A 25,237-nucleotide genomic window follows, 5' to 3' on the forward strand; every position below is an offset into this window, starting at 1 on the left:
TTAGCCAGGTTGTTGGAGACTCAGACATGGCCCTTGAATGCTGGCTCTGTGGAGGTAAAGGTTCAGAAAAAAGTGGCCTCTGTCAATGCTTCTTTCTGGTGGAAACTGCCCCCCTTCCAGCTGTCTCCCTGATTCCAGACAGTTCAGTTCCTTTTGTACGTCACTGGAAATTTTGAAGTTGCTGACCAAGCCCTGGAGCTCAGAGCAAGTGAGTTTGAATAAGTCCATGCACAAACCCTTGAAGAGGAACACCTGGGACTCCAGAACCTTCCCTTTCACTCAGCCACAATCCCCTTCTACAGCCAAGATATCTCCCCTGAGTTTTATCCACCATACATGCGTATGGCACCAGCCCATTCCATTCCTACTCCCTTTCCATCAGTCCCTGATGTGGATTCTTTATAGCCTTACTTGTAGGACCTCTGGTCAGCTAGACTTTAGATCGTTCTGAATTATGGTTGTTTTTGTAGTTCAGAAGCTACAGTGTAGTTTATCAGGGGGATATCAGTGCCTTCGTGGGAGGATTTGAGTATGACATTTGCCTATGCTGTCATCTTGATGGGAACCTAGTCCTCTTTTTTATGTTTAATTGTAGTTCTAACAATTTAAAAGAGGAATATCAAAGAGGGTTATTTTTTGTGGAAGACTATTAAACTATAATTCTTAATTTTCATTTTATCCATCTCATTTTATCATTGTGCCCAAATCACAGGATGTATTTTCTTTCTTTTTAATTGCTGCCCATCAGAATGGGTTCAGAAGAAATTTGAAATATTGTTTTTTTAAAATTAACTTGTCTCTTTGGTCAGTATAGTGGCCAAAAGAGACCCCCTGCTTGGTATGAAATACTTTGCGTAGTTGCATACTGTGTTTCTGTGTCCCAAACATAAATTACCAAATGACAAAAATTAGGAAGAGAACATCTTTTGTGTTTGGCGAGCAGCAGTCACACAGCCTCTGGTTTAATGTTAGCTTTGAAGCTGCATGATGACCAATAGAGGTTTCTCACTATGATACTCATTTACATCTCTTTATGATTTGCAAGAAATAATTTGCCTAGTACAAAGTTTAATGCTAACCCAAAGCTGCTTTTTTCCGTGACAGCTTTTTAGCCACAATAAACACCTTTGCTTTTCTTTTGATTGATTGACAAGCAGGGTGCAAGAGGATTTACTTCCTTTCTTCTGTGTCTTCTTGCTAGCCAATTAAATATACATAAATTAGAGTATCTTCACTAATTCATTATCTGGCACTTGAGTGTATATACACACATATACACTTGTATACATACAATATTAGTATACTATCAAATGTATATAATTCAATACATATACTATTATATATGATATGACATATATAGATATAAATATTTTAGATTGGCTTTATTAACTAGACCCTAGGCCTGAGTTGCTGGAGAGCAAGACCAATAAAATGACATTGGTGTGATGAAGATAGCATAAAGTACATAAAACAAAGTGGAGTTACTTATGTCAACCAAAATGACTGCCAGTCAGTCACGACATTTTGGGTCAAGAGGGAAAATATCTAAATCAGAACAGACACGTCTGGCACAGAGACACGCCCAAGGTATCGGCACACGTGATCAGAAGAGCCATGTCTGCAGAGACCACACATAGAGAGTCTCCTGGGGAATTCCACACTTGCCAATGGGAGTGTCAACCAGAACAGCCACTTATCTATTACCCACAGGCGCCTGGCAAGTTTGACATTGGGCATCAGGGGTGCCAAGACATTTATCAAAAGACCTGGAAGGGTGGAGAACTCCACTTTCAAGGTATAACTGACACAGTTATACGGTGATCTGATTTCCAGATCACTGCTGAGACAGCAGAGCTCCGCACACCGGAGCGCTGCTCCATGCCATGCTGATCGTCCTTGGCGTTGGCAGCCAGAGGACTGAGGACTTCATATGCCCTGCTGCTCGTCTGACACTGGAGGCCCTTCCTTGCAAGACGCTCACTTGCAAGACCCTTACCCACTGTGCTGTCTCCTGGACCTGCTGATTGAGATTCTGCAACTTTGGTTCATTACTCCCTATAAGATTGCCGTGTGTGTGTGTGTGTGTGTGTGTGTGTGTGTGTGTGCTAGTTATATTTCTCTCAGGTTGTTAGAGTGTGAGTAACATATTAATGTATGTTGATGGTCTACTTTGAGTGAGCCTGCATTCAATAAAAGCTGAGTGAATAGCACAGTTACCTTGTGCAACTCTTGTCTATTCCTTGGTGCTAGGCTGTTCAGCAAGCCGCTTGCCGAGCAGTTGCCCGGCTGACTTACAGGAAAGTCTATATCACGGACCTATGCTAGTGACAAAGTTGTTCTGAAACATTAGGATGGCATTGTTTCACAATAGAGGCATGAAAGAGCAGCCTTTGTCTGGTGAGTGCTCATATATATAGGACTGCCCCAAGATCACCCACCTTTCTATTTTTATTCACTCCTCTCCATTGTTTTAGGTAAAAAAAAAACCATATAGACCTCTGTGTCTCCAGTTTTCCTTCCCATACTTACCCTGAGTTAATGAAGTTAATACTTGTATTTAATATGATTACATACATGAAAAATCTAAAAGTGGCCAAACGAACCTCTTCAGATAAAAGGGAAGAAAACAGTAGTTGTTAGCAAAATTAATGTCAAAAAAGTCACATTTAATACGTAAATCACATACAGTGTCAGGATATGCAAAAATACAGTAGCATCAGTGATGATTATGATAACCTGACAAGAAAAGTGTTGGGACCATCTTACATTTTAAGATTGTACCCTACGCGTAGGGTGATCCCATATCATGAGTGGTGGGGGAACCTCTCAGCTGATGCCTCTGTAAAAATACCTGAATTTTTTAAATTTGAAGCAATGTTTATCAATAGTAGCATTGAAATAAGGTAGTAATAGTTTGAAAAACCTTATTTTATGTCCCTAACATCTGCCATGGTCCAGAAATATGGGCAGCATGAGTACAGTGAATAAAGTTCTCACATTAACATGTAGTGAAACCTGAGAGAAGATATGATATAATCCATCTCCTCTTTCTGACGGCCAACCCTTCCTGGTCCCAGGTGGTGCTGGAAGAAGAACTTGACACCACCACCTCTCCCAGCCACTGATATAAGTGCCACATGAGCTTTGTAAGAGAGAACTTGGTGCACTTAATCCATTGCAAAGTAGGGGACACAAGGGCAACTGTGGTGTTACAGGTGTTTATACAATAATACATGCATGAGGACACAGAGTCTCAAAGTTCCTGTCAAGGGACTTAGAAGAAGAAGTAACAATTATTGACACATGATATAACATGGACAAACTTTAAAACAGAGTTAGTGAAAGAAGCCAGACACCACAGACCAATATTGTAAAATTACATTCATAAAAAATATTTGATAAAGGCAAACTTATCAAAAGAAAGAATGGATTCAAAGTTCCCTACACCTAGGATGGGACAGAACGTGGCTGCAATTGGGCATGGGGTTGTATTTGGAATGATGGAAATTTTCCAAAATTAGATTGCGGTGATGATTGCCCAACTTTGTATGTAAAATATACCTCAATAGTCATGTTAAAAATAGCCAAAATATTCTTGCCATATGGGTTTCTCATTTATGGTCTCTGATAATTGTATAATTATTTGTTTCTTTTCCTACCTAGTAACTATTTTATTTTAAAATAATTGCTTTCAGCAACAGTGAGCTACAGAAGGAGGTCGGAGTGAGTTCATGCTTAATAAAAAGTTAATGACTTTTCATTTGTCATGAAAGTTGAAAATGAAGTGTATCGTGCATGAATGTGTGTCAATATTTACTCTCCCCTATGAAAATGATAGCAGTACCACGGCAGCTGACAGCTGGGGGGCACCAATCTGCTGCAGACACCAGCCTCCACTTCCAAAAGTTATAATGATTTTCTGAAGAACATATTTTAAATGAACATTTTACTGTGTAAATCTGCAAGGGCTTATACATATCCTTTGTAAAGCTTGATTTTTTCAGTTATTCCTGTAATTTAATTTCATTTAGTTTTGAGTCCGTATCTCTTCTTCAGAAATGAAAAGTGAAGTATTACGTGTTAATATATTGATTCCATTAGTGTGAAACTTCACAAACAATTAAGTGATGCCACTTTTTCATTATTCTTGGATCCTGCAGATAGGAAATCAGTTAATATTAATACGGTTTGATTTTGTTCATCTAATTCATGGAATTTAAGGGAAACTTTTAGAAGTTAATTCTGCTCAAAGTGAAGCAATTAATATAATTGTAAATGTTGATGTAAATTTAGTTAGAAGTTAACCCTAGGAAATAAGTTTGTGTTTTAATGATTATGCAACATAAATTTTGTTGAATGTAAGTACTATAGTGAATATAAAGTTATTTTAAAGAAATATATGAAAAATATGCTAGGATGAAATGATTTTGTTATATACATAATTTGTAATTGAAAAATGTAACATTTTAACAATTAAACTATGAAATAGTTCATATGTGTGTACAGCTTAGTATATATATGGCTTATAAGTAAATGTACATAAAGAAAATACTTTATACATTAACTATGTGGTAGTCACATGGCTTGTACAGTTACAGTAATTAAGCTATGAGTTTTTAAGACAAATGTGAAGTTGAATATAAAAATAAATACTTCAGTATGCCAATATGTGCTTCCTTTCTTTTTTGTCAGTAATCTGATTTCATAAATGTTTGGGCACTTGAATATTGACATTGAAAGAGAAAATGCTTACATTCTTGAGACTAGGAGATGAGACGCTGCATAGACCAGACATTTTGGAAAATTCCAGGAAGACAGGAAGTAAATAGAAACATTTAGGTAGGTAAATTACACCCAAGAAGCTATTTTATGGAGGACAAGGGAAAAAATGCAAGAGCAGTGATAGATCAGGTTTCCGAAGAAAGACCTTCAGATAAACTGTTAAGTATATATACAAGATATATACACAAGAAGGAGTAGCAGCTGGTAATGGAATAAGAAAGCCACTTGAAGCACTGTCTGTGGGAGAGCTCTCTTAGCTATCACCCTCGGATCCACGCATAGTCCTGGCGGGCCAGTATCTATATCCAAGCACAAAACAGAACTCTTTTCCAAAAAATTAAGTAATGGTCCTGAGAGGAAACTGAGGGTTCTAATGCGAAATGACATTTCATACTGATCTTCTTTTGTACTCCTGCACCTGATATGCAAGAAATATCCATCTCAGGGTGACACTTAAAAAGAAAACGATGCCTCCACATATATTGCAAAGATAGGCAAAGAATGTTGACATCAACTATTGATATTACAAATTAAATATAGCTTTAATTATTCAATATGGTGGGGAAACAAAGATGTGCCAATTAGTTGAGAAAAAAACAAGCATCAAAGAGAAAGTGTACTAGAAACAAAACAGCAAAAAAAAGCAGGTAGAAAAAAATGAAATTAAAATTAGAAGAAAATGTTTCAGATCTAAAGGCAGGTTATAGTTTTCAAATTAAAGAACCTATCAAGTTATATCCATAGAATGGAATAATCAGTAATAAAAAGGAACAGACTACCAATATAAATAACATAGTAAATGAATTCCTGGTGCATTAAGTAAAAGAAGCCAGTCTCAAAAAAAAAAAACCCAACGTATTGTATCATTTCACTTGCGTATAATCCTGATAAAATTAAATATATAGGAAAGAGAGAAAGATCGATAGTTGTAAGGGGTTAAGAGTGAGAGGGGGGCATGAATAGAAAAGGGCACAAGAGTAAAGACAGAGCAGACTTGGGTAATGCTAGGTACCTTTTGAGGGCAGACATAGTTTGCCAAGATAACAAATCTTTTCCAATATGTCAGTAATGACAAATAGTTCTTTGTGCTGGAAATGAAGTACCATTCATTAGGGACCACCTAATTATCTGTTTTTGGCAAAATAGCCTATGTGATTGCCAAATAGAATTAAAATGCTTTGATACCATTTATTAAGTGTGGCTAGACATGCTACAGATGATCAGGTAGATCTAAACCAACTGCAGTTGACCCCTGAACAACATGGAGTTAGGGTGTGTACCCCACGCAGTTATACAGAACAGAAAATACATTTACAGTACGCATTTGAAGAAAACAATGTTTAAGGGGATGCATTCACTTCAAACACATCTTGTTCAAGGGTCAGTTGTAAATTTAAGCCTAAGTCTATATTTATTGTAAAGTCTGTAAAAGTAAAATAGCCTAAGTCCAGTTATAAAAGCTAAATGCCACAACAGGCCCCTGTATGTCATTTCAATGAAGAAAAAGTATGACATGATAGGTAGTTAGATTTCTGGTTGTTTGGGTCATTGTAATGTTTGCCATCTAAAAAGCATCTTAGTGGTTGCAAATACTGAAGAAGCTAATTGGTCTATTGTAAGACATTAGTACCAAAGGGAATTGTGTGGCATGCAAAAGAAACAATTGAATTGTTATATTTTAGCTAAATCACAAGCAAATTGTTGGCAGAGGCTTGATTCATGCTAAGGAGTGACCAATGATGCAAACAATATTAAGAACTAAGATTCTATAAGTAATATAATTCAAAATAGCCTGAAACCAGCAAAAGAAGAAAAAAGAGAGCTGCAACAGTAAATAACAAAATAATGAAAATTAAAGCATGACAGTTTGTGGTCATGCCCTATGGATTTCACGTGGAAGCGCCTGGCATCTCATGCAGTCATCAACTGGATTCATAGTTCTCCAGTAGATTTAGCTCCTTTGTCTAAATCAAAACATTGTCTGCTTAAAGCATGGCAGGTGGGGATACTGTTAGAGACCTCACCTTGTGATCTCTGTCTAATAAGGACTTTTTATGGAACATTGATTTGAGTACATTTTATGTGGCTTTCATTAAGATAAATGAATCAAATGATGAAACCTTATGACACCCATTGATGTGCTGATTATTAACAGTACCTGTTAAGATCCTTATACACCAAATTCAAAAACAGTTTTCTGGTGTTACTTCCAGAAAAATTAGGTCTCCAGGTTTTGGGTTATGCAAAGATTATTTACGATGGTGTTGAGGAAATACTGCTCATGGTTACTGTTGATTAGAGTGTGCATTGCGTGAGTCCCTTGGGGTCCATATTAAATATAATAAGAGTATGTTATTAGGAGAAACATTCTCAGCACATTTAACATATAGTTATAAGTTCATAAGAAAATCTACCAAGAAAACCAAAGAGTTGACCTTATTGCCATTAAAGTCAATGCATAATCAAACCGAAATACCTCTATAGTGGTTTGGTGTCTGGCACTAGAAAGAAATAAACTATTGATACTTATAACATTGACAAATCTCAACATCATTATTCTGAATGATAAAAATGCAGACTAAAGAGAGCATATATTGTATAATTTAGCTTTTTATAAAATTCTAAAAAGTGCAAACTGATCTACAGTGGCAGATAGCTGCCCAGTGGTTTCCTGGAGACAAGGGTGAGACATGAAGGAGGGAAAGATTAGCATAGAACATAAGAAAAGTATTGGAGATGATGAACATATTCTTTATCCTGAAAGTATAATGACATTACGTGTATATACATAAAAAGAGGGACCCCCAAAACAGAATTTATTTACTAAAAATTGTTTTTATTCTTACATGTTAGAACTTCAGTTATCTTCAGAGTACTCTCCATTCAATGCAATAGACCTATCAAGACATTTTCCACTCATAACAGAACTTTTTAATTTTGATGGTTTTTAGTGCTTCTGCTTTGTTTTTGTTTTTCTTCCACATTGGCAAAAGGTTTCCTTTTAAGGACTTTTTTCATCCAGGTAAACAGACAAAGTCACTTGGGGCAAGATCAGGTGAATAGGGGGAGGGTGGGTCACAGGGGTCATACTGCTTTTTGGTCAAAAACTGCTGAACACTCATCAGGGTGTGGGCAGATGCGCTCGCAAATCACCCATCATGAAATGGGCAAATGAACTGAAAGGATCTTCAGAAAAAAAAAAACACTGAACCTGAACACAGCCTCTCATAACAATGTCAGCTGGTGATCTGATACAAATGGGTCTCTAGAACATTCACCTAGTGAGGAAAGCCTGTACTAGAAGAGGCCCACCCTCTAGAAGATAATTTGGGTTGTTTTTTGGGTCTTCCCCTTGTATATGAATACACATCAAATTACACACTTTAAGTATGTGCAATTTAATGTATATTATTATGCCTCAATAAAGCTTTTGCTTTAAAAATCTTTAAAAAGACATCCACCAATTTAATATCATTTAGTTAAATATTATTTTCTAAATTTGAACTGTAAATAATTTTTAGAAATGATAATAATGTATTTAGAAACTTTGAAACTGGGAAAGCTTAGATTTAGTTACATAAATAAGAATGCTATTTTATATAATAGAGCCAAAGAGAAGATGTAGTACTATCTTTAAAATACAATTGATAATTCATTTCAATTGGTCCAGAATTTTATCTATTTATCAAAAGATTAGTTAAGAAATTCAATTTATTTATTTTTATTATATTTTAAAAGTAGCAGTTCAATTTTTTGAATATTTTATTTATTCACTTTTAGAAGGAGGGAAAGGAGGGGAGAAAGAGAAAGAGAAACACCAGTGTGAGAGAGAAACATCAATCAGTTGCCTCTTGAAAGCCCTCAGCTGAGGATATGTACCCTGACTTGGAATTGAACCGGTGACCTATTGATTTGCAGAACAATGCCCAATCCACTGAGCCACAGCAGTCAGGGCTAAAAAATACTGTTTAGAAATCTGATATTCATGTGTTGACTGGTGTGGCTCAGCGGATTGAATGCCGGCTTGCAAACCAAAGGTTCACCACACCAGCTCAATTTCCAGTCAGGGTCTGGTTTGCAGGCCAGGCCCCCAGCAGGGGGCGCCTGAGAGGTGACCACACATTGATACCTCTCTCCCCCCTTTTCTCCCTTTTTCCCCCTGTTTAAAAATAAATAAATAAAATCTTTAAAAAAAATGTTACTTGCTTTATTGTGATATTTGCTTTGTTTTGGTGACCTGAAACTACACCTGCAATATCTCCAAGCTATGTCTGTATCAGTTTCCTAGGGCTTCCATAACAAATTATCTCAAACTGTGGCTTAAAACAACATGGATTTCTCTTGAAGCACTAGAGGTTGAAATCCCGAACTCGTGGTGTCAACACAGCTATGTTTCTTCTGAAGACTGTAGGGAAAATCCTTCCTTGCCTCTTCCAACTCCATCTTGTCTTTTTTATTGTTTGTAGTTCAGTTTTGCCTTTGGTTTAACATGTCTCTTTCTTCTGTGCCTGTCTTCTGTGTTTCTGTAACCAAATCTCCCTGCTTTTCATGATAAACACACTGGTCATTGAATTTGGGTAGAGTATGTCCTCACCTTAACTAAATTACATCTGCAAAGACTCTTTTGCTGAGTAAGATTATATTTACAGATACATTCTGGAGGCAAACAATTCAACCCACAGAATCTTTGCTAGATGTCTTTTAGAATAGCAATTTTACCATACCAGTTAAGGAAAGAGGACATTTTTTAATTGTAATCATGCTTTCTTTCCATATTAAGTCATCCCATGTATGAACAATCTGGTCCTGCAATAAAAATTTTCCCAAATCCTGTGGCCACAGTAATTTCAAATTGTCCTTGGAAGAACTGTCACATATAGAGATAAGCAATACATTAGCATAGTCATATGTATACCTGAGATACATGGGCTTCCAACCCAGTGGAGAAGAAGGCTGAGAATGAAATGACTCTACGAAAAATGTACATTTGGTGAAAGTGATTCTTCTATAACTCCATACCTATAGAATCTAGTTTTTTTAAATAAACAAATGTCATAGTCAAGATTCTGGAGGAAAAAAGAAACAATGAAATAAACAAAGAGGTTTGGGGAGACAATAGTGGCACAGAGAGTTACAGTTTTTAAAAGGTAACTTAAAGCATGTTTCCATGTTGTGCAGGACCAGAAGAGACCTTCTGAACTCCTCAGTATCCAGGGTCAATTAAATGCAGCTTTACCATGACAGGCCAATCCCTTTCTGTGTACTCCCTCTAACAGACAACGTTGTAAGATAAAAAATGAAGGACAAATGCATGCAATCAGAAGCTTAGCAGACAAAATTTACAAGAGGACACCAAAATATGATCAAAACACATTTCCTGAGAAACAAATAAATCTCACATCGGAGGGTCAATAAAACCATAAAAGCCCACAAGTTCTGTGTCAAACAATCATATCGGAGGTCGGCTCTTCCTCAATAGGTGAAGATGTGAAGGGTTTCAGATATCTGTGCTATTATCTAGTTAAAGGTCTTGTTCAACAGCAGTAAGAGTCACAGACAAATCTTGGCAGAATCTCCAAGTTGATAAAGCTTAATCAGCTAATGACTACCAAGAACTGTCCAGCCATCAGACAAAATCAGATTTATTAACTGTCAAGGAGGAACTGTGTCACAAGCATATGTTTGCGATATAATCTTTCCTATGTCAGCCAGGTAACTGCTCAGCTAGCTGCTACTGAGCAATCAACGCCAAGGGATAGCAAGAGTCACCCAAGGTAACTGCGCTGTTCACTCAGCTTTTACGGAATGAAGGTTCACTCTAAGTGGAACATCAACATACATTAATATCCTACTCACACTAACAGTCTAAGAGGAATATAACACACACACACACACACACACACACACACACACACAACAGTCAATAGGAAATAATGAACCCGAATCCCAGAGTCTCGGTCTGCAGGTCCAGGACACAGCACAGTGGGCAAGGGAGCCATCAGTGTCTTGTAAGGAAGGATCTCTGGAACCAGGTGGGAAGAAGGGCAGATGAAGTTTTCAGTCCAGGGCAGAGCCTCTGGCAGCCAGTGCAGAGGGTAATCATCACGGTGGGGAACATCACTCTAGCGTGTGGAGCTCAGCTGTCTCGGCAAAGTTCTGGAGCCTGCCTCAATCATATCTATGAGAGTGAAGTGATCTACCCTTCNCACAACAGTCAATAGGAAATAATGAACCCGAATCCCAGAGTCTCAGTCTGCAGGTCCAGGACACAGCACAGTGGGCAAGGGAGTCATCAGTGTCTTGTAAGGAAGGATCTCTGGAACCAGGTGGGAAGAAGGGCAGATGAAGTTTTCAGTCCAGGGCAGAGCCTCTGGCAGCCAGTGCAGAGGGTAATCATCACGGTGGGGAACATCACTCTAGCGTGTGGAGCTCAGCTGTCTCGGCAAAGTTCTGGAGCCTGCCTCAATCATATCTATGAGAGTGAAGTGATCTACCCTTCTGGGTCTCTAGGTAAGCATCTTGGCACCCCTGATGGCAAGTGTGGGATTTCCCCAGAAACCTATGTATGGGTGGTCCCACTCTGTAGACATGGCTGTTTTGATCATGTATGCAGATATCTAGGGTGTGTCTCCTTTCCAGTTGTGTCTAGTATGACTTAGGTAGTTTCTCTCTTGAACCAAAGCATCATGGCTGACTGGCAGCCATCTTGGCTGACATGAGTGACTCAATTTTTGTTTCTATACTTCATGCCATCTTGATCAGTCTGGTGTTACTTTATTGGGCCTGCTCTCCACAAACAGTAGAATGTCACTCAAGAAAAGGGAACAGTGAACTGTAGAATGCTACTCAACTAGCAGAGGAGGGAAACAATTTTTGTAAAGTTGAGTTTTTGTTAAAGGATTTTAAAGAGAGCTTAAAAGAAGGAGGGTACATTCTGAATTGATGATCTTCCTAAAGTGAAGTTAGAAAGTGGGAATTAAGTAAGAATTGGGTGCTGTCATAAGCTAAGGGCAGTTAAGAAATTAAGTATGTATAGTAATGAATGAAATCTGTCTGGGCATCATTAGTAAAAAAGGAGGAGTCACTCAATAAGGTGTTGCTAAGACATAAGTGCTGCACAAAATTTCTTGGCAAAAACAATGTTTTCTCTTAACTTTGCAGCTGGCTTTACCTCTGTCTGTCTCCCCATCCTGGTTACAGAAAGGACTACTTTTTCTCCTGGTCTGAGCTCATTTTTTCTCTTTGAACCCTCCATGGGTTTTGTGTTCTTCAATGATAATATTACAAATACCCTCATTAGTTTCTTTTTTAAATTTTTTTGAATCAGTATCTAAAAAAGTACCAGTTTTAATAAAGATTACAAAAAAGAATGAACATGATCAAATGTTATGGTGTAGCTGACTGAGATGAGGAGGCCATCAACAAGGAACGAAGCACAAGGGGATTAATTTCTTCATCAAGAGACACAAGAAAAAAGTTTGAAGTCTGTTATTAAAAGTTATAGAGTTACTATAAACTGATATAAAGATAATATTTTAAATAATCAAAGGAGAATAAAAATTGCATTTTATTCAACATAATCTACAGTCTTAAGTATCTTGAAGAAGAAATATTCAAAGTTTGATTACTTGAGAAGTACAGACATAATATGGAGGTAACCAGAAAACTGGCAGAAGAAATGCGTCTAAAAACTTGGGTTTGAGACACTGAAGTGTCTTTCAGGCTGACAGTGACCAGAGGGGAGAAGGGATTGAATTTTAGGGGAAAAGGGGAAGAATTCACAGGAACAAGTATGAAGGACACATGGACAACAACTAAGGGGGCTGGAAGTGGGAGGGAGGTGGGGAGCACTAGGGGGGTGAGCTGGGATGGGAGTAAAAGACAGAAAACTTTACTTGAAGAACAATTAAAATAAAAAATAAATAAATGAAAACTTGGGTTTGCCTTTGAGCCTGAAACCGCTGGTATATCAGGGCACCAGGACACCACTGCCTTTCTCAGTTAACAGTTTGTTGTCGTTATTGTTGTGGTTGTTGCTTTCTACTTTTTTAAGGTTATGTATATAAAATTTTAATATAACTTTTAATGGAGGAAAGACATTGTTTTTGGATTTAAAGCATCAATAATGTAAAAGTGTCAACCCTTTCTACACACACACACACACAAAAAAAACAACATAATGTTAGAGGACTAAACCTGAAATAAAACTCAAAATGAATGACTTTGTTTATAGATGTTTTTGACAACATCTATAATAAAATTCACTCTGAACAAAGTAAAATAAAACTCAGACAAAAGTTGCAAAATGTATAGTTTCCATAAGCTATTTATAAATCATAAAAGTGAGTTAAGAGAAAACAACTAATAGAAAAATATTCAAAGGATATAAATTATATATAGAAAAACGCCTTAGAAATGCTCATATTGTATTTATTTTTACTATAGATCCTCAAAACAACTAATCAATTTTTTGCAAAGATAAATATTATAACATTAAATTTAATTCTATGACATAGCCAACCTTCAATTTTACATCTATAAGTCTGCAGTTATATAGGGTTCATTCTAAATATCACTAGCTTTGGAATAGTATGGAAATAAATAATCTCAAAGGTTTAAACTAAATTGGAAAAGAAGATTTTAAAAATTCTGGTAATATTTATTAAAATTAAAATTAAGTTATGGACATAGATTTACCCTTTTATGTGCTTCCTGACATCACATACAGCGTTATTTTTTATAGTAAGTAGAAATCAATTTTGTGGACAATTTAATAAATACTTCTAATAAAATATTAACTTCTTTTAAAAATGAGGTATATTTATGTATATTGTTATACAAAATCTTCAAAATTTTAATGCAAAATGATGCAGAAACCTTGGTATCATATATGTACACACACTCATTTGCCAGCAGAGGCTTTGAGGTGAACCGAAGTGATGTAAAAAAGCAGTTGGTGCTTAAGAATGATGACTTATATTCTAAGGAAGGCATTCTTCCACTCTAAATTATTTGGCACTATTTAATTTTTTAACATTTTCATATTATTTTTTAAACTTAAAGAGGAAATTTTTTAAAATGTCATTTTTATTAAAATGAAATGGTTGCAATACCTAAAGCATTCATGTTATTCTTTAAATGTGAGCCTTTGACAATCTTGCATCCTCTGGTTCTTCTGTTTTTACTTCTGGGTAATTTCTACTGCCTAACTCATTTTTCTAAACCCCCCCAAATTGCCATATTCATAATTTATCTCAACTCAAATACATTTTAGGATCTTTATACTTAACAAATTATGCAGTGTTGTTAAAGCAATTCTGAACAAAATATAAATAGAATCATATTGAGAAGAGAAAAAAGATAAGATAAAAAACAAATATTTCACTAGGCAAATTCATAATTTTGACTACTATTTGCATTTGTCCTGAATTTCCACACTAGGCCTTTAGCAGATTTCTGGTTCATAGAAAGTGGAGACATCAGTATGAAAGGGTCTTCAAGGATATGTGCAATGAGATATCCCATCAGAGATACAAAATAACACAACAATCATTTCTAACAACCTTTTTCTAACAATGTTGCAGTGGTCCTATGTGGAAAGTAGGAGCCTGTTCGGTAAGAACCTAGGTTATTTTTAGAAGAAATCCAGATTCTACTGGAAGAAATACACGGTACAAAAGAGTGAGAAGTAGCCTTTAGTGTATAATTTTAATGTCTTCAACTATAATTTATGTCACTTCAGCAAGGCCATTATTCCATAATCAAAATGTCTTCCTTTTTGTTTTACAGGAAGATTGAAATTAAAATTAATACCATAATGTAGATGCATGATGAACTACCTGTCGGTGAGGTCTGCTTGTACTTTTACAAAGTTCAATATCTAGTTCTTCTTGGGTACGATGACTCATTTTCATTGAAATCATGTGTGGCATTAGAGAAAAAAATGATATATTCTTAGTAGTATATGAAATTTTTTCTAGGTTCACATAATATCTGGTGCAACTTTAAAGCCTAAGACAATTTTATGTTCACATTTGTATCATTTATTACCCAATAATAAGACGGCTAAATGAAAAAAAATGGGTGTAACAAGCAGGTAAAAGAAATTTTTTGAGGCTCACAGTTCCTAATTAACTTGGGTACAGGGACTTTGATGCAACAAATCCGTATCCCATTTAGTTTTATTTAAGTCAGTATTGAACATCTTATCATCACTTACTTTCTCCAGATACTATAGCTGTTCTTCATAGACTTAAAGATCAAGATCTTATTATGATTCAATTTATGTTGAAATAGTCTTTCTTTCCGCAATATTTACAAGGTATGTCTCGGTCTTTTTATCAAATAAATGTGAAAACAATGACTTCATGATGATCTTTTTAAATGGTCTCCTTCATGTAAAGATATAATTCCTAGCACTTTTTCTTTATGACATTCTAGCAGCTAGTTAGGAAAGGTAAGATGTTTTATGACTGGAAGGAAAGCAAGGAAATAATTTAAGTTTCTGTTTTTTCATTAAAAAATAAGTTGGCAACTCCAGCAAACCGATCTCATAAAGGTTATGTGAAGATAAAATGAGTGTATGCAAGCACATACATATAAATACTAGCATGTGCATAAACTTTAAAATTGTTGTTACTATTAGGGTAATGTTTTGTTTTCTGGTTTACCAAAAAAATAAGAAGATATTTCCACAAAAAAGTAACAGTTTACAGATTGAAAATATAAAGAATAGAGACATTTCATTGTCTGGCCACACCGAGTGTCAAACAAATAGGAAGAAAGAGTATTTGCAGAGATCCATTTCTGAAATAGTACACATACTTCACAATACCCCAGTACTTAGGTTCTTAGTCCAGAACATGCATATTTTTATTAATAGGTTTTTCAGTGGCTTGCTCAGTGATGAGTGGCTAGAATCTTATTAACATGTATGAAAATGCAAAGTTCAACCCTCTTGTTTTACCCAGACAGGGAAACTGAGATCATTTCTAACATTTCCATAAATCTGTTTTTCTATCTTTCTATTTATCTATGGTTAATCTTATGTGGTTTAGTTCCAATAGTCAGTTGTATGTAATATATATATAAAAAGAAGTGAATATATAAATACATAGTAAGTAAATATATAGGAATAAATTATAAATATGAATATATTAAGAAATGTCTAAATTTTAAAATTAAGTGTAATAATACAGTGAAATATAAAATTTATTTATTATTCAAGATATTATAGCACTAATAAAACAACTCTCTATTTTTTATTCCAGGAGCTCTGAGATAGAACAGTCACATTCACAACTAATAGTACAAAGAATGTCCCAAGTGTAAAATTAGTACGTGATGTGAAAAGTGGATACCTCATCCAAATGGAGTTTATTAAAATATAACCTGTGAGGGCAGAGATAAGGGGAGCATACCTACAGTGGTGGGTGTGATAAAAGTGTCAGAAGTTCAATCTTTGCGGTCAGTTGGTGGGGAAGTTATCTAGGAAGTAAAATTGGCTAATGTTGGAAGTCATCAAATAGTTATAGATACAATGAGCTTTGTGTATTGTTTCCAAGTGGCATCCCACAGTCTGGAAGTAAGACCTGGGGGGCGGGGGGAGGTGCAGAAACTGATAATTTATGTTGGAAGGTCTAGAGGAGGTCAATGACGCAGAAAGGGTGGTTCAGAGTGAGGCAGCTACACTGGTCAGGGAATCTGCCTACATAATAAGCTTTCTCTTCTCTAAAATTTTGAGAAAGGGGATACCATTCAGGGGAAGTAGAAGACATAAAGTGAGCTAATAATTTCCTAAATTGATTGGAGACTGAGTATGAAAGCATGCTCAGTAGAATAATGATTTTCCAGTACCTGGAAGAAAATCCTTTCCTACCTTTTTTTGCATCCAATAAAAATTAATTCTTACATGGTATACATATATATATATATATATATATATATATATATATATATATATAACCTGTGAAATCCTAGCTCCTGGAATTCTGCTTTAAAATTTGATTTTTAAAAAATTTTTACTAAATTTATTGGGGTGACATTGGTTAACAAAATTATATAGATTTCAAGAGTACAATTCTATAATACCTAATCTGAATATGGTATTGTGTGCTCACCATTCAAAGTCAAGTCACTTTCCATCACCATCTATCCCCCCTTTACCTTCTTTTCCCTCCCCATCCCCCTTTCCCTCTTGTAATCATTATACTGTTGTCTGTGCCTGTGAGTTTTGGGGGTTTTTTTTGCTTAATCCCTTCACTTTTTCAGTCAGCTTCCCAACTTACCCCTGACAGCTGCCATTTTTTATGTATGCTTTAAATACTAATCTCTTAACTCAAACTCAAGGAAATGTAGACCAGCCTTTAAGCTAGCACATTAATTTTAAGCTAATCAGTGTTTGCCTGAAATAAGAAATGCTTCGACTAAAAGAAAACCCTATAAAATTATACTCTCATTTTAATGTGTCTACTATATGGTTCTATTGCTTTTTAGTCTTTGTAATATTTTGCCTTAAATCTATTCTTTATTTATATTTATATTTAAATATATCCTTATTTAAATATATCCACATATTAAGGTAGTTAATTATAAATTATTAATTTTCAGTAATATATAATGGGAAGACTCCTAATGGGATAAATCCTAAAATAAATCAAAATAAAACTGCCTAATTTTTGATAGTAATAAAGTCATTGAGACCCATAGGCAATGAGACTTTAAACTAACTAAAATTTACAAATAAATACAGATATTAACATATATGATATATCTACATATATAAAATCAGAAGAAGAGATTTTATTTATTCTCAATATATTATACTACTATATGAGACTTTTATTTTTCTTACAATAAGAAGAGAGAACCAAAAATCCCAGAATTCATTCATAAAAAAATTGTGTATTTATTCTTACATGTTTAAACTTCAGTCACCTTCAAAGTACTCTCCATTTGGTGCAATACACCTAGAGAGATATTTTTCCCACTGCTCAAAACAATTTTTGAACTTGTCAATTTTGATGTCCTTTGGTGCTTCAGCCAGTTTTTTTTCACCTCTTCCACACTGATAAAACATTTCCCTATGTGGACTTTTTTCATCTAGGAAAACAAAAAAAAGTTCTCTCTGAGTGAGATCAGGTAAATAAAGAGTGTGGGGCATGGGAGTCATGCCAATTTTGGTTGGAAAACTGCTGAACACTCAGCATGGTGTGGGCAGGTGTGCTCATAAATCAGCCATCATAAAATAGGCAAGTGAGTCGAAGGAGTCTTAAAAAAATTACCTGAGCCCTGAAGGCAAACACGGCCTCTCACGACAATGCCAGGAGGTACACTGATACAAACTGGCTTCTAGAACATTCACTTAAGGGAAGAAACCAATACTACAAAGGGCCCATCATCCAGAAAATAATTCCATTTTGGGAGTTGGTCCCCCTGTATAAGAATAGGTACTCAGCTCATTTTTATCTCCAATAAAATAAAAATCACTCAAAATGACCCCACAAAACTTCCATTTTTAAACATGACTTTAAATAAATATATTCCTTCAGTCTAAGCCCTGTACTTGGAAAATATAATTTAAAAAACTGAATATAGCTGTAGGAAAGGGACCATTCTTCAGATTTATTAATTATATTTTATACAAAAATATTATATACATTACATTAACATATTTTTTAAGTAACAGCATAATTATCTGTCACTATACAATACAGCATACTCCATATGATCTTATATATTTTTAAACTCACGCTTTTTACAAAATAATTTTAACACTACTTTACCACCTAGCAAAGGCAAATTTAAATTTTTTCAATTTTTTAATTTTTTTGTTCTAATACAGTTGTCCCCATTTTCTTTTAATTACTCTGCCCTGCCCAACCCACCCCTCATGTTGCACTTTCAACCCCCCTGCCCCCATTGCCTTTGTCCATGGGTCTTTTGTACACATTCTTTGACTTGACCCTTCCCCTTCTTTCACTCCTTATCTCACTTCATCCTCTATTTATTGCCAGCTTGTTTTTTTCTTTTTTAAAACATTTTTATTGGTGTTCAAGTATAGTTGTCTCCATTTTCTCCCCACCACTCCTCCCACCCCAACCATCCCCACTTCCCATGCTTTATTTCCATGTGTCTGGTTCTATTTTGCTTGCTTGTTTGTTTTGTTGATTAGGTTCTACTTACAGGTGAGATCATACAGTATTTGTTTTTAACCACTTGACTTATTTCACTTAGCATAATGCCCTCTAGTTCTGTCCATGCTGCTATGAAGGGTAGGGGCTCCTTCTTGCTTTCTGCTGCACAGTATTCCATTGTGTAAATGTACCACAGTTGATTGATCCACTAATTTACTGATGGGCAGTGAGGCTGTTTCTGGCATTTGTCTATTGTAAGAAATATTGCTATGAACATTGAGGTGCATAAGTACTTTTGAGTTAGTGTTTCAGGATCCTTAGGGTATAACCCCAGCAGTGGAATTCCAGGTCAATAGACAATTCCACTTTTAGTTTTTTGAGGAAACTCCATACTGTTTTCTGCAGTGGCGGCACCAGTCTGCATTCCTGCTAAGAGTACACTAGGGTTCCCTTTTCTCCACAACCCCAGCAGCACTTGTTGTTTGTTGATTTGATTATTATGGCAGTTCTGACTCGTATAAAGTGGTATCTCATTGTGCTTTTAATTTGCATCTCTCTGGTGGCTAGTGATCCTGAGCATCCTTTCTTATGTCTCTGGGCCCTCTGTATGCCCTCCTTGGAGAAGTGTCCATTCAGGTCCTTTGCCTATTTTCTAATTGGGTTGTTTGTCTTTCTAGTGTGGAGTTGTGTGAGTTCTTTGTACATTTTGGAGATCAAACCCTTGTCTTCAGTATCATTGTCAAATATGTATTTGCATAAGGTTGGTTCCCTTTTCATTTTGCTGATGTTTTATTTTGCTACGCAGAAGATTTCAATTTGATGAAGCCCCATCTGTTCATTCCTCCCTTTATGTCCTTTGCTCTAGAGAACATATTGGTGAAAATACTGCTGCACAGAATATCTGAGATTTTTCTGCTTATGTTCTTCATCCTTTTATGGTGTCACAACTTATATTTAAGTCTTTTATCCATCTTGAGCTTATTTTTGTGTGTGGTGTAAGTTGGTGGTCAAGTTTAATTTTTTTTCATGTAGCTGCCCAGATTTCCCAAAACCATTTGTTGAAGAGGCTATTTTTACTCCATTTTATGCTCCTGCCCCCTTTGCAGAATATTAATTAACCATAGATACTTGGGTCTATTTGGGGGCTGTTCTATTCCATTGGTCTATGTGTCTGTTCTTATGCCAGTACCAAACTTTTGATCACAGTGGCCTTGTAATGTAGTTTCATGTCAGGTATTGTGATCTCTCCTACTTTGTTCTTCCTCAGAACTGGGGCAGCTAGTCAGGGTTGTTTATTGTTCCATATACATTTTTTAAATGTCTGTTCTATACCTGTAAAATATTTCATTGGTGTTTTAGTGGAAATTGCATTACATCTAGAAATTGCTTTGCATAGTATGGACATTTTAATGATGTTAATTCTTCCGATCCGTGATCATGATAAATGCTTCCATTTATTGGCATCTTCCTTAATTTCTTTCTTCTGTGTTCCGTTGTTTTGTTAGTATGGGTCCATAGAAAGAGACTATAATTTGAAAACAACATTCAAACAGAAGATCCCCAAATATTACTAATTTTTGTAGACCCTACAGATTCATTTAATCTAAACACTGAGGAGAAATTTAAGTGCCCAGATGGGCTTCCCATGGTTGACTGAAGAACAGATATTTATAAATAATGAAAGCTTAGTGGTGATTTTCTGTCAGGGACTCCACCAATGCTCTGTAAACAGGTAAGAACCTCAAACTAAACCCTTGTCCTCCCCCAGGATGCTCTGCCTCTGTATGCTGTCTGAGTCAGTCACTGAAGGGAAACCCTGGTTTCGTCTTTTCACCAAGAGACTGAGACTTGCCCCCTCTAGTCAACAGAACCCAAACTGTATCTTTGCTTGCATCTGTACTGACCAATCAGAACTACACAATTCAGATAACTCATTTACATAAAATGTGCCTAACCGGAAACTTCAATGACAACTTTCATTATGAGAGGGGGCCTTCCCTTTTCCACAGTGAAATATAATTGAATTTGGTACTTGAATCTGAGCCTCCTGGGCCGCAGCTCCTTTTGTTGAAAGAAATGCTTATAATTCTTTATTATAGTCTAAAATTAATTTCAGTTTCTATGTTGTAGAGCTCAAATTTATATTTCCTCATTTTTCTCATATTTGAGAACAAAACATTGTACTAGACTAAAATTAAATGAATATTAAGTAATTATTTTATCTTTATGGTAATTTTGCAAATTGCATTGTTGAGGCTTCTGAAATGGGCTATAAATAATAATCATAAAATATTGCAATTAAATACAGAAACTACATAAATCAAACCAGAGTTACATCATTTAGAGAATATTTAATACATGTTTTTGGTAGATATAAAAGGAAATAATCTGTCTACTCATTTTTAACAGTAACTCCGAACTATGTATTTTCCTTTTAATAACAATTAAAATATTAATAAATTAGCATAGTATATTATCTATATGCTAAGATCCTGAATTCTCAGCATATCTATCTTATTCCCTTTATTTAAGAGAAGTATAAATTCAGCCTAATCCTTATAAAGCAAGTGATTTCATTTACTAAATGCTGTAGTGCTAGTGCCCATATGGATTTGAACAACCCAATAATGATGACTCTGTTCCATTAAATTCTCCAGAAGTCTGTTCTGGTAGATGACATCATCACCCAGAATAAAACTATAGTGCTTTGCATAGATTTCAGAAATAAATTCTAGCTCACAGAAGCCTATGGGGCATTTTATACCAAGGTGAAAAACCCTAGGGCAGTTGGTGATTGCTTTTGTCTCTCTCATACCATATAGTGACAGAAACCATGTTTAGGATGGCACAGTGATTGCTTAGGGAAGTATATCAAGCCATTGAACTACAGTAGCATACTTAGAAGAAAATCAAGACAATAAATGCTAGAAAGCATGTAAACAGCAGGGAGTCACGAGTACCATGCCTGTAGGGGATCCAAAGAGGAAATCAAAATAAGTCGATAAAAACAGACATTGGCCTACACTTTTAATCAGATGCCAGGAGCAAAACCTTGGCAGGAGTGACAAATCTGTGGTCATTTAATGGCACACAGGGATCTCTGCCTTCAATCAAGTTAACGTTTATATTAACGGTGTTGGCAATCACTGAGCATTCATCTTTAACCCTGAAAAAGGAATTAGCATGTTAGAAAGTGTATTTAATTTATTAGGTAGCATGTATTTACCCAAACAATGCAGAAAGATAGTAAATTGTTGGGAAAAAATTAGTATCTAATTGCTTCATGTTCAGATAGTTATTTAAATTCTATTTACATTTGGTAATATGTCAATACCTCAAATAAAACCAAATGATTATGTTACTGATTAAAACTGCATTTTTAAGGCTGCACAAAGAAATCTGCATTCCACCTTAGGCCTTGAATGCCAGGTTCACACTGTGTGTCAACTGAAGTGTTGAAGAGCACTTCTCCAGGTAGGTACAAGGTAAAGCCCTTCCTGGACCCCTCACGTTCCTCCTCCGCCAGATAAAAAAGTACGCATTCTCTGTTAAACTGAGGGAATGTGCTGGAAACCTGTCCTCAGCATCATATGTCAAATTTATGTTCCCCCAGAACCATATTTTTGAGGACCTGTGATTTCTACCAGGCTGGTGGTCTATTGATGTACCTACCATGCTTCTCCTCTGGTGGGAAACTCCTTTGATCTGCAGAGGGAAGATGAAAATTACATTTTTTTATTAAACTCTGTTAGAAAACTAGATGATAGGTCAGGGAATTCTGAAATAATACCAAGGACAATTGTTGAAAGGCAGAGAGGGAACAAAGATTAGTAAAAGATAAAGTAAAAATTGCATAGTTTTGTATTTTTCTGCGAAAAGATTTATGCAGTTCACGTCTATAAAGTATGGGGTAGGAAGGAGTCTGTAAACTACATAAAATGTAGTTTTATTGTTTTTATTGGCAAAAGTATAATCTTGACCTTTGGTAGATTGTCCAGGGAAAAGCCCTAGAAATGTGAAAACCTTGTCATAACCTACATACTTTAACACTTGGAAGAAAGCAGGTCCTGTTAGAGAATTTTATTCACATTTCCAGCTTCAGCAGCGCCAGCCCTACTTCTCATTTTGACTAATTGCAAAATAGGTGAAGAGACAAATGGAAACATCTTTTTCCAGTTTGTCCTCTAACTGGTCTGTATGATGGTTGCAGGTCGTTGAAGATATTTTAACATTAACTATTCAATCAAACTGTCAGCTGTGCTTCAACATGAAAAAAAAAAATTGAATGTTTAGAAGTCTGGCAAGTGTTGTTTGCCAATTTTAATGATAATTAAACCCAGTAAATAGTAGCCATATTGTGAGTAATACCAGTGTCTGGAAATCGTAGTTTAACACAGGCTCTCTTCGCCACCCTTCATGGAAGCAATTCTCCTGTTTGATTTGAAGAGAACTCGTCATTCTCTCAGGAGTATGGACTAATGAGACTCACAGAGCTGACTGCCTAAGGACACCAGGCTTTTCTCTAGCAACCCAGAGTTTGTGCACTAAATGGTAATACTTTTTATACACTGCCTAATTGTTTAACATTCTCTGAGAGACATTTAACATTTTATCAAACTATCAAACCTGAATATAAAATGGTTGTTTTTTTTAAATATATGTATGTATATCGATTTTTTGTATTCAAGTATTGTCCCAATTTTTCCCCCTTTGCTCTTCCCTGCTCTGCCCACCCCCACCCCACCTTGCTCCCACAGTCAATCTCCACCCTGATGTCTCAAATGATTTTTATATTCACATTCACAAATTTATTTCAAATACATATATGAATTTTTGAATTAAATAGTGAGCTATCTTAATTATTTCCTATTCCAGAATACTGAGCAAAGTACCTGGCATATACTTAGAGTTCAATATATATCCTCTAAATAAATAAATGTTTTCAGTTTGTCATTTTTTTTCTTTTGGAGGAANTTAAAAGATATGTATGTATATCGATTTTTTGTATTCAAGTATTGTCCCAATTTTTCCCCCTTTGCTCTTCCCTGCTCTGCCCACCCCCACCCCACCTTGCTCCCATGGTCAATCTCCACCCTGATGTCTCAAATGATTTTTATATTCACATTCACAAATTTATTTCAAATACATATATGAATTTTTGAATTAAATAGTGAGCTATCTTAATTATTTCCTATTCCAGAATACTGAGCAAAGTACCTGGCATATACTTAGAGTTCAATATATATCCTCTAAATAAATAAATGTTTTCAGTTTGTCATTTTTTTTCTTTTGGAGGAAAGGGGAATAATTTTTTAAATTTCTTTTTTAATTACAGTTGGTATACAATATTACATATGTTTTAGATGTACAACATAGTAACTAGGCATTAATATATCTTACATTATGATCAATCTGATAAGTCTAGTATCTATCTGGCACCACACATAATTATTACAATATTAGTTATTATATTCCCTATATGGTACTTTACATCCCTGTGACTAGTTTTATACCTGGAAATTTGTCTTTTTAATTCCTTTTTCCTTTTTCAACCATCTCCCCAGATTCCTCTCCCATCTATAACCATAAGTTTGTTCTCTGTATCTATAAGTTTGATTATATTTTATTTGTTCATTTATATTGTTTTTTAGATTCTATACATAAATAAAACCTTACCATATTTGTTTTTCTCTGTCTGACTTATTTCACTTAGCATTATACCCACTAGGTGTATCCTAATGGCAACATTTTATTTTTATGACTGAATAATGTTTAATTTTATTTATATATACAGGGTCCAGCAGAAGTAAGGCTTGCTTGAGAGTGGTTTGCTAGGGTATGTGAATGCCTTGCATGAGGTGGAAAGCAGTTTGAACACCTCACCTCAAATGTCATATGGTTTGTGCTTGAGTGTGATGTTGTTATGTTACAGAATTGCGTGCTTATGATTTTGTAATAAAAATGGATGTTATTTGTGCTGGACCCTGTCTGTAGGTATGTGTGTGTGTGTCCCACACATCTTTTTCATGCACTTATTGATGGACACTTAGGTTGCTCCCATATCTTGGCTATTATAAATAATGCTGCAATGAACATAGGGAGCACATATCTTTTTGAATTAATGTTTTGGAGTTCATCAGATAAATACCCAGGAGTAGAATTTCTCGGTCATGTAGTAGTTTTATGCATTAAAAATAAAACTGTTACATAGCATGCATCAATTTACAATCCCCAAAACTGCACAAGAGCTCCCCTTTCTTCTACATCTTTGCTAACATTTGTTTGTTGATTTATTGGTAAGAACCATTCTAACCAGTGTG

The sequence above is a fragment of the Sturnira hondurensis genome, unplaced genomic scaffold (assembly GCF_014824575.4).
Source record: "Sturnira hondurensis isolate 20B ecotype Veracruz unplaced genomic scaffold, ASM1482457v3 Scaffold0021354, whole genome shotgun sequence".
NCBI lineage: Eukaryota > Metazoa > Chordata > Mammalia > Chiroptera > Phyllostomidae > Sturnira > Sturnira hondurensis.